General features: G+C 42.3%; 1 long non-coding RNA gene across 1 annotated transcript; it reads right to left on the bottom strand.

Annotated features, from left to right (window-relative positions):
- Positions 1–4,340: 4,340 nt before the first annotated feature.
- On the bottom strand, positions 4,341–10,708 carry LOC142741782 (uncharacterized). The gene is made up of 3 exons (XR_012881248.1): positions 10,379–10,708; positions 9,710–9,889; positions 4,341–5,181 (listed from the first exon to the last, which is right to left on the bottom strand). It is a non-coding gene; the product is annotated as an uncharacterized LOC142741782 (long non-coding RNA).
- Positions 10,709–11,895: the final 1,187 nt, after the last annotated feature.

Raw genomic sequence — 11,895 nt, 5'->3', positions numbered from 1 at the left:
TTTTCTACCCCACAAATAATTTTTTTCCCGTTTCCTAGTACATTATATGGCACAATAAATGGCACTACGAAAAACTTCAACTCGTCCCGCAAAAATCGAGCCCTCATAGAACTATATCGACGGAAAAATAAAAACAATTATGGCTTTTGGAAGGTGGGGAGGAAAAAACTAAAATTTTAATCTGAAAGTTGTTTACGACGGGAAGGGGTTAATCTCTTGAACTTTTTTAAAAACCCTTTATCCGCCACCACCAGGGGCGTAGCTGGGGGGCAGACAGGGCATGTGCCCCGGGCGCAACTTAGAGGGGGGTGCTAGCGCAACCACTTCCTGCACTATAATTGTACCTGCGTCTATAGGACACAGGTACAATTAGAAGCAATGAATGGCCGGATACGTTCCGTGCCCGACCATTCAGCGCCTTTCTACGAGTGAAGCGGCGCGATACTTTGCGTTGCTTGCGTCGTTGAAAGGCGCTGAATGACAGGGAAAGTCACTCTGCCCTGCCATCAGCGCCTTTCATAGATACTTCGTTCAACCCCAGGAGACCTGCGTAGAAGAGAGCAGGTCTCCATTGCTGCTGGATGGCGTGGGAACGGGATTAAGGTGAGTTTGAATAGTTTTTTATTTTATTGTAATAAAAAAGTGTGTGGCTTTATCTACAGGGGGGCTTTATCTTGGGGGGGCTTTATCTACAGGGGGCTTTATCTACCTGGGGGGGGCTTTATCTATGGGAGGGTTTATCTATGGGTGCTTTATCTACGGGGGGGCTATATACTGGGGTGGGCTATCTATGGAGCACTATATACAGGGGTGGGCTATATCTACAGGGGGGATATATACAGGGGTGGGCTATCTATGGAACACTATATACAGGGGTGAGCTATCTGTGGATCACTATATACAAGGGTGGGCTATCTGTGGAGCACCATATACAGGGGTGGCCTATATCTACAGGGGGGCTATATACAGGGGTGGGCGATCTATGGAGCACTATATACAGGGGTGGGCTATATCTACAGGGGGGCTATATACAGGGGTGGGCTATCTGTGGATCACTATATACAAGGGTGGGCTATCTGTGGAGCACCATATACAGGGGTGGCCTATATCTACAGGGGGGCTATATACAGGGGTGGGCGATCTATGGAGCACTATATACAGGGGTGGGCTATATCTACAGGGGGGCTATATACAGGGGTGGACTATATGTGGAGCACTATATACAGGGGTGGGCTATATCTACAGGGGGCTATATACAGGGGTGGGCTATCTGTGGACCACTATAGGGGGAGCTATTTGTGGGACACTATGCACAGGGGTGAGCTATATGAGGGCACTATCTACAGGGGGCTCAATGGGGGCACTATCTACAGGGGGCTCTATGGCAAGCACTATCTACAGGGGGCACGGTGTGTGTGTGTGTGGGGGGGGACACTATTATATTTAGGGGCATAGTGTGTGATATAATGAGAACTTTATCTTTGTTTATAGGTGTAGAAATGTTGGAAAAGTGAGAAGCTGAAGACATCTGAGCAGAAATAGGCTGTGACCTGGAGAAGTCATCATAGAGGTCTGGATCGGATGGAGAAAAAGAACTTGAATCTGAGACGTCACCGGTGAGTCACTTAATGTAAATGTTTATTTTGCCTCTAATCAGTAATGTAGTCACTGTATGATTGGCAGCAAGATGATGGGTGGTATGATTATGATATGATTTATTTTTTGTGAAACAGCATCTCCCAGCATATCCTTACCATTGTTCGGGCCATGCTGGGAGCTGGAAACAAATTAGTGTAAACCTATACGGCAGGGGTTGCACTAAATTGAGCTGTATTTGTGCTGGTGTTGTATTTATGTTCTGAGCTTGGTTCTGGTGCTGTATATATGTACTGAGCTTGGTTCTGGTGTTGTATATAGAACTATATTGCTTGTAAAAGGTACAAATGTTTTTATGCTCGAGTTACATAAAAATAAATGTGGAAAAAAAATGACACGTCATTGATTGGTAAAGAAAACAAACATGGCGAGGGGGAAGGAGATGTCGGGAAAGAGGTTGGGGGGGGCGCCAAGCTGAATCTTTGCCCCGGGTGCTGGAGAACCTAGCTACGCCACCACACAAACAAGATCCAGTATACGTCCAACAACACTACTTGCTTTCTTGATTAACTTGTTTAACTTGTTGATATCCATAATCCTTGCATAACTGCACCAGCACACCACCGCAAACATTATTCCACTCTCTAAAACGGATTGATAAAGCATCTGCAACATCTTTGTGCAAACATTAAAAGATCTTAATTGTCGCAAAAAAATACAGACTACATCCTCTTCTATACAACATATCACAATTTAACCTCCAGTCTAATTTATTGTCCAGATACTGTTAGGAAAATGCCTGTTCCCTTAAAGGGAATGTGTCAGTAGAAATTTTTTTTTTTTGTTAAACAGTTAGTGTATACATGATTAGACATTGTTATAATTTTTTTCTAATTTTTTCACAAGTCAGGAAATATTATAAATTAGATTCTAATTTAGAACATTTCCCTGTGCTGGTCACTAGAGGGAGCAATTCCCAAAATTGCAGCATTGGCATGTGGTAAAGCAACCACATTGCTTTATGCTGCAAATTTGGTGTAAACACACACGCTCTAGTGAGCTCACAGAATCCCCCCTCCCTTATCCTGGCTAGTGCCAGGAGAAAGGAGGGGGATTGAATGTTCAAGCCTCCTACACTGTGTGCCGCCATTTTTTGAGTGAATACACAGTGTAGTAGGCTTACATACAGTGGTTATAACACAAAACATACATAAACATGACTTACCTGCTCCTGCCGCCGCCTCTCCCTCCGGTCCGTCTGCTCCCTCCGCTTGCTTCTGAACACATGCCCGGAAGCCGCAACCAGAAGTAGTCATCTTACTGTCCGGCCGCGGCTTCTGGTCTACAAGAAAATGGCGCCGGATGTCGCTCGGCCGAAGACCTTCCATTTGGACGGCGTACAGCATAGTGAATGGAATGGCTCCCGTTCGCATTCTCTATGGGGCTGTATGTGCCGTATTCCATGTCTGTATGTGTCGTTAATCGACACATACAGAGATGAAAAAAAAAATGGCAGCCCCTATAGAGAAGAAAAAGTTTGAACAAAAAAAAAGTAAAACACAAACACAAATAAATAAACTTTTTTTTTATAAAACACTAAAAGCAAATTTATCTAAAAAAAAATTCCTTTAAGATCACCATGACTACTGTTCTAGCTTCTGGGTGGTTCTGTTTTACTTTCAGCCTACCTCTTTTATCTGTTCTTCTGACTATTAGGTGTAGGGTTGTATTTATACCTAGCTTCCTCCACCTGTGCTTTGCTTGGGAATTTCCTGTCTGCAGGAGTTTTGTTCAGGATACTTATCTATACCCTTCACCTTTGACTTCTGAACTTCTTGGACATTGACCTCGGCGTGTATTTGGATAACCCTTTGTTTACTGATTTTTATTATCTGTTCCCAGTTGGTTCTGCCTCTGCTTTACCTGATATCCACTTGCACTGTTTTGGACTTTCTGTTTACCCTCTGGTTGTCTGGTTATTCTGTTCAGGTATTGCCTACATTGCACCTCTTATCCAACACTTAGCTCTGCTAAGACAACCTGGGTTCTATGCAGCAAAGACCATCCCACCTTGCGGACGTCTCTGGCGAAAACCTTAGCGTAGCCTTAGACTCTGTCGATCAGAGTTGTGACGGATTTGAGGTTGCAGTTTTATTTGAACGCTCTCCTCCAGCAGTCTCCAGCAGCCTTAGGGGAATTTCTCAACTTGCAATCGCATAACATATTCACAAGCCCATTTATATTATCCTTTCCGGAACCTATGCAAGCCCTGGTGGATCTGATGCACGATCTGACTCAGCTGGTACAAGGTCTGGCCGTGAGGGTCCAACGGCAGGGTCAAGCAGTTGTTCCAGTCTCAACTCCAGTGGAACCTAAGGTGAACTTACATGATCGTTTCTCTGGTGATCGTAAGTCATTTGTTAATTTTCGGGAGAGCTGTAATTTATATTTTCGACTAAGACCGATCTCCTCTGGTACTGAACAACAGCGAGTGGGTATCATCATTTCACTTTTACAGGGTGATCCTCAAACCTGGGCCTTTTCTTTGGGACCTCCTTTTGCGGCTCTAGGTTTAATTTATGGAGATTATAATGAAAGGAGGGAGGGGGGAACGGAAGGGAGGGAGGAAATGGGCAGAGGGAATAGGGAATACACAGAGGATAACCACTGGTTAATAGACACTCGGCTCAGCGTTTTTATAAAAGTATCAAAATTTATTAAAAATTTGTTAAAATGTGACAGAGGTAGCACTAAATTCGATCCTGTGTCTATATGACAAAGTAAACACAACACAACAATACATACAATAAACAAACAAGGATAGACATCACAGGCCCGGCTGGGTCACTAACTAATAGCTCACATAAATTATCTCTACCATTCATTTCTAATGATAGTACAAAAATATAGCATATGATTAGAGAATCTATTATATGAATGTGGTGAGCTAGAAATAGACCTGTTGAGTAAAGAGTACTATGCAAACCATCCAATCAATCAGTTGGTGTGTTCCACATAAAAATTGAGACCTCCTTTTGCCCCTGAACTTTTATCCGTGGAAACCTTCTTTGCGACCTTAGGTTTAATTTATGGAGAACCAGATATCACTACAGTGGCTGAGGCCAATCTGTTATCTCTCCAACAAGGTGTGCGACCTGTCGAAGAATATTGTTCGGAATTTAGACGATGGTCTATTTCTTGACTTCATGGAATGATGCTGCACTCCGATGCAAATTCCGCTGAGGCCTTTCTGAGACTTTGAAAGATCTCTTCATAAATTACCATCCGCCCTTGACTCTAAAGGATACCATGACCTTTGTTGTGAGTTTGGACCGACCACTACGTGAACGCTGAAATGAAAGATCAGTGATAGCTGTTCGCCTTCCCTGCGCTGAGAGCCCTTCATTTGATGCACAAGAGCCCATGCAGTTGGGCACCACTTTGTCTTCTCAGGAACGGAGACTTTTTAGAAAACACAAGGGACTGTGTTTCTATTGCAGGGACGCTGGTTATATACTCAAGAACTTTTCCAAGTGTCCAGCTTCGGAAAAACTTCAGAGTCTAGATGGTCCCCGGGAATGCCATCTGGTTATTCCGGTTTTTCCCACATTTTCCAAAAAAAAAAAAAATAAATCATTTTGCCTGTTAATATATGGTTTAATAATGTTTGTACTTCTAGTCAAGCTTTTGTAGATTGTAGTTCTGCGGCTAATTTCTTAGATTTTCAGATTGCAAAAAGATTGGATATTCCCCTTGTTCAGTTAAGTACCCCAGTCAAAATCTCTGTTATTGATAATACTACTCTCGCTAAGGGGTCGGTCAAGTTCTCTACTCCGCCTGTTACATTGTAAGTGAGTACTTTACATACTGAACAAATCACTTTCTTTAATCTAGGAAATTTGCCCTCTGAATTAATATTGGGTATTCCATGGTTGCAGACACATAATTCAGTTATTGATTGGGTAAATGCATAATTGTTTAAGTGGAATTCTAAATGTTATGATTCTTGCATATCTTTGTCTACTACTAATGTATCTTGTAACACACCATCGTTGCCTGAGTGTATTCAAGATTTTGAGGCTGTCTTTTCTGAGATCGGTCATGACTCCCCTCCTCATAGGCCGTACGACTGTCTCATTATACTTCTCCCTAATCCTAAACTGCCCAAGGGGCGGAATTATAATCTTTCTGCTCCGGAAAGACAGGCCATGAAAGATTATATTAAAGACAGTCTCCGTAAGGGTCATATTCGTCCATCTACTTCTCTGGTGGGTGCAGGTTTTTTCTTTGTTGAAAGAAAAGATGGCAGTTTAAAGGAAAGGTGTCATGATTTATTTTATTTATTTTATTAAATTATGTCTCCTTATCTAATAAAATATTATATTTACTTTATTTATCTTTTGTCCAAAAAGTATTTTTTTAATTTCAACTTTTTTACTGGACTGGGAACTGCCATTTTTCATTTCATCTGTGTATGTGTCTCTTCACAACACATACACAGAGGAAATATGGCAGCTACAGGCCATAGGACATACGAACGGCTTCCGTTTGTATGTCCTGTGCTTCTGCGGTCTAGCTCTGTACTGCATATGGTCTGTTCAGAGCGACCCAGCATAGAAGCTGGTTTGTATGGGGAAAGCCGCTGTCATTTTGGTGAAGACTAGCCGGCCGCACTGCAGGCAAGGTGTGTGTGTTGCATGTCGGGGGGGGGGGGGCTTGTGCGTGGCACGGCTGCATGTTTGGGCTGCAACCCGCCCCCTCATCGCCCCCCACATCAGGGGCTCCCATGTTGCGGACCCCCCCCCCTTACAGCCCCCAGCAGACCTGCTGTAACTTCCCCATCTCCTGGCAGGCTGTCAGGAGAGGGAGAAAAGTAATAGTAATAATAAAACCCTTTTTTAAAAAAAAAATCTATCTATCTATCTATATTCGTCCAATAAGAGACAGCACTCCAATTTGTGCACAGGGGCTAATAAAAAGACGTTTTTTCTATCACAAATTGGAGTGCTGTCTCTTATTGGACGAATATTGAGGATCTGGGAGCAGTGATCGGGCTCCTGGGACGTGTACCCACCTATATTCCTGACTGGTGCTGCTGGATGGTGGACTATCTATCTATCTATCTCATATCTATCTATCTATCTATCTCATATCTATCATATATTGATATATAGTATAGTTCTAGGCTGGGGTGTGTGTGTGTGTGTGTGTGTGTGTGTGTGTGTGTGCGCGCGCGTGCGTGCGTGTTTTTCTGGAGCGGCTGCATGTGTGGTGGAGGTTTGTGGGGGGAGCTCCATGATGCGCCAGAATTATTAATAGCTAATAATATTTCTGCTGCATGTCTAGTTCCCGTCCCAGTTCATTGACATCAAGTTTCTTTTGCGGCACAGGGGGAAGACAGACATCTGCTGTAGGTGAGTATAAGTATTTTTATTTTTCATATTACTAACTTTATTTTGTTTGTTTTGCAGGTTCCGTTGGACCTATTGGACTACATTGTAGATTTGTTGGTCTACATCGTAGATTCGGTGGACTACTGCGATGATCTACGTTTTTGTTTTTTTAACAAACAAAATGGTTAATGAGTGTCTTGTGGGGAAGTTTTTATTTAAATTAAAAAAAAAATTCTTATGTCTCTGTGTTTTTGTTTTAATACTTTATTAGCGCCCTAGTAATGGCAGTTGTCTGGGTACTGGGCTAATAATGGGGGGGTTAGTGCTAGCCTTTTTACTGGCTAGCACTAAGCCCCGCCTTAGGAATGGACATCGTCAAACAGGCAACTGCCATTACTAAGGTGCTAATAAAGTATTAAAAAACAGAGACATAACTTCCTGTTCACACAGAGATTTTTGGCGTGGGAACCGCGTTAGAATCCGCTCCATAATACCCCCAAAATTGTCCCGCATTGATTTCAATGTGATGCAGAGGCGTCTGCTTACCGGGCGGATTTTGGCCGCTCGCGGGAAAAAAAACAGCGTGTCCTTTCTTGGCGCAGCTTCCGCCTCTGACCTCCCATTGAAATTAAATGGGAGGCAGAAAAAACCTGTGGCGCTCGTTTCCAAGCGTTTTTCGTGGCATTTTTTGCCCGCGGTCCTTGCATTAGATTTAATGGCTGTGAGCAAAAACCGCACCGAAAACTGCGGACAAAAAGCGCAGGCAGTTCAAAATCTACCTCAAAATTCCTGAAGGAATTCTGTGTCAGATTTTTTTTTTGCCTGCAAAAAAACGGTGTGAACAGGGCCTAAGAGTATATACACACAGTGCGGTTTTGCCGCGTTTTTCCCACGTGGCCGAAAAGCACATAGAAAACTGCATGCGTTTTTACAGCAATTTTATATATGCGGTTTTCGGCCATATGGCGAAAACGTGGCAAAACCGCACTGTGTAACTACAAAATAATTTATTGAAATTAAAACTCCCCCACACAACCCTCGGTAACCATTTTATTTAAAAAAACAAAAAATGTAGATCGACGTAGTTCAAACGGTCCAGCGGAACCTGCAAAAAAAAATAAAAACTTAAAGAGGCTCTGTCACCAGATTTTGCAACCCCTATCTGCTATTGCAGCAGATAGGCGCTGCAATGTAGATTACAGTAACGTTTTTATTTTAAAAAAACAAGCATTTTTGGCCAAGTTATGACCATTTTTGTATTTATGCAAATGAGGCTTGCAAAAGTACAACTGGGCGTGTTTACAGTAAAAGTACAACTGGGCGTGTATTATGTGCGTACATCGGGGCGTTTTTACTTCTTTTACTAGCTGGGCGTTAGGAATGGGAGTGTATGATGCTGACGAATCAGCATCATCCACTTCTGTTCGTTAACACCCAGCTTCTGGCAGTGCAGACACACAGCGTGTTCTCGAGAGATCACGCTGTGACGTCACTCACTTCCTGCCCCAGGTCCTGCATCGTGTCGGCCACATCGGCACCAAAGGCTACAGTTGATTCTGCAGCAGCATCAGCGTTTGCAGGTAACTAGCTACATCGACTTACCTGCAAACGCCGATTCTGCTGCAGAATCAACTGTAGCCTCTGGTGCCGATGTGTCCTCGCTCGTCCGACACGATGCAGGACCTGGGGCAGGAAGTGAGTGACGACACAGCGTGATCTCTCGAGAACACGCTGTGTGTCTGCACTGCCAGAAGCTGGGCGTTCTGAAGAGAAGTGGATGATACTTCTCGTCAGAACGCCCAGCTAGTAAAAGTAGTAAAAACGCCCAGATGTACGCACACAATACACGCCCAGTTGGACTTTTACTTTAAACACGCCCAGTTGGACTTTTGCAAGCCTCATTTGCATAAATACGAAAATGGTCATAACTTGGCCAAAAATGCTCGTTTTTAAAAAATAAAAACGTTACTCTTATCTACATTGCAGCGCCGATCTGCTGCAATAGCAGATAGGGGTTGCAAAATCTGGTGACAGAGCCTCTTTAAGTTAGTAATATGAAAAATAAAAAAACTTACCTACAGCAGACTTCTGTCTTCTCCCTTTCGAAAATGCAGCTGTTTTTTGCGTGTTTTGTGAGCGCTTCTTGCACAATTTTTGGTGCATAATTAGGACTCCCATTGACTATGGAAACATTTGGAGCGTTTTACGCACCAAAGAATTTTTTCCGCAATGCGCTTTTTAACAACACTCGCGGAAAAAAGCACGTTGTATGTACTAACCTTGATGTAAATGGGAAACGTAATCAAGCCGTTTTTTTACGTGTTTTTGGCGCATAAAATGCGCCCAAAAACGCGTAGAACACACGCTGTGTTGACCTGTCAACTGATAAGTCATTCACCACAGGGTCTTCCCTCTTGGCTTTCATCATTCTTAGATTTTGGTGTGTTCTATAGCTTCTGCCAGCTGCATTGTACAATCTCTTCAAAAAAGAAGAAGACACCTTTTCGTGGCTTGTAGACAAAAATAGGGAGGGGGTGAGTCCCCCTCCCACATTTACAGTCGCTGTGAGTCAGGTTGCTTCTGCCTGATTCACTGTAATTCTTGAAAGTGCTCCCTCTGGTGGCCAACATAGGAAAACATGTCAATTTATTATTATTTAACTTTTAATACTTTCCACTTTGTGTGGAAAAAAAAAAGACGAATTCGACCCTGAATCTCACCTATCTCCAGTCGGCTCAACGGCTAAACCCCCGTCAAGCCAGGTGGTCACTGTTCTTCACTCGCTTTCAGTTTGTGCTCCACTACCGTCCCGCTGACAAAAATGTGAGGGCCGATGCCCTGTCCAGGTAGTTTGAAACAGGGGACATTGTGGAGACCCCTCAATGTATCATAGACCCGTCCTGCAAGTGATCAATAGTGAAAATAAAAAACGACAGCTCGCCCCACAAAACACAAGCCCTCACAAAGCTCAATTGACTGAAAAATAAAAAAGGTATGGGTCTCAGAATATGGTGACACAGGATAATTTATTTTTTAAGTAAAATAAAGCCTATATATAAGGTCAATTAACACATGATAGTTTGAGAAAATACAAAATATCCTTTATTATTAACATATATGAGACAAAAACAGGTTAAAACATGCAGTGCAATATGAAGGTGTCCTACAGAGCAGGAAGCATATGGGCATGACACAATATATAAAAGTATTCAATGTACGCCACAAATAAATAATAGCCTAATACACACTGCTTAATAGTGGGCAAAAAAATCCCTATGCATGTAATTAGAGCTGATTATAAGATAGGTATAAAAATGCTCGTTAGAAATAGTGACATGAATTGTTGCAATGTGACAAAACCGCTTGATAGAAAAAAATAAGTTGCTTACCCATGTTGTTGCTCGTGCACTGTAGAGACAGTTGGCGAAATGCCTTCGTCCGGGGGTGGTGTCTCTCCAGCGGAAGCTGCTATTTACATATCCATTGTCCAATCATGTCCGAGAGATGCATGGAAGCAGACTATGACGGGATAGCCTCTATGTGGCGACATACGTCAGGTACGAAGATGTCCAGCGATGTACTTCCGGTGTCATCCGGAGGTGTCAGAGAAAGAGCGACGAGAACGTCTCTCTCATTCCACCCATCCAGATAGAGAGACGAGACCGCAGGGCATCACGGCCACTCCCCCCTGATGCGTAAGCACTCGGCTATCCCTGGTAGAGATTATTCTCTGAAACATGATTGGACATATGCAGAAAGAAAGCACATATAGGGAGAGGAGACAGTTGAAGGGAAGTTAATCGCTAGTATGCTATGGCTCAGAGTCTGTCGAGCGGATAACATACAAGATGTGAGTGAATGTAAATAAGAAAGAAACGAGTAAATGTGAAAATGCGACAATAAAAATGTGACGATAAAAATGTATAGTTGGTGTGTGCATGTCAAAACATATGTGTGTGTGCAAAAATAATTATATAATCATAAGGGGAATTGTGATTCAAAGCAAGAAAATAATGATGGATGAGTGAAGGAATATATATATAAAAATGAGTGAGAAAATGTGATTAAAACACATGAAAAAATGTGTGTTATATATACATATATATTTATGTGGCCATGTTAACTACACAATGTATATGTCTACATAAATATTAGAATGTACCAAATACATTAACATTATTGAAAAACAGCATATAAATCAATCATATAATTAGTGATATTATGTGAATACAAAAAATCCATATGAAACAGATACTGTATATCTCACTTTTTAACAGAAGAAATATTTATTTTCATAGAAATTAATATTATGAAGGATGGTAGATAAAGCGTCTTTATGAATCCTATCCAAAGGTGAGATTTTCTTTTCGGATAACTGTCCCATGATATCTAGATCCGTCAATCCAACAAGAAGAGATACAATCTCAACTCCATCTATGTGCACAAATGTGAGAAGAAGAAGTTAAAAAACATATAAGACATATCGACAATACCTCTTTGGGAACTATGAATTAAAAATAATAACAAATGGACCCCCTGGAGATCCATGGTCAGAGAAAGGGAGCGAAACTGAGAACTTCATTCAGCCCATGTGGGTGCATGGTATTGAGAGTCCAAATCCATTTCGATTCGCATTGTGCCATTGGCGTAAATAACCCCTTCGAATGCCAACCTTAATACAATTGATGCCCCTTACCTTTAAATTTGTGCGATTACAGGCGTGATGAGTTTTGAAATTTCGGGCTATTGGTTTCAGTGTTTCCAGAATTTCAATTTCGGCCACTCCCAGGATGTCTCGTATATGCTCCCTCACTTGTACTTTAAGTTCCCTGGAAGTAAGGCCAATGTATATTTTAGGGCAGGGGCATGTGGCATAATATACAACCGCCCTTGTGGAGCAGTTTAT

Source organism: Rhinoderma darwinii, chromosome 1 (genome assembly GCF_050947455.1).
Source record: "Rhinoderma darwinii isolate aRhiDar2 chromosome 1, aRhiDar2.hap1, whole genome shotgun sequence".
NCBI classification, from domain to species: domain Eukaryota; kingdom Metazoa; phylum Chordata; class Amphibia; order Anura; family Rhinodermatidae; genus Rhinoderma; species Rhinoderma darwinii.
This window is presented reverse-complemented; position numbering and strand designations above follow the sequence as displayed.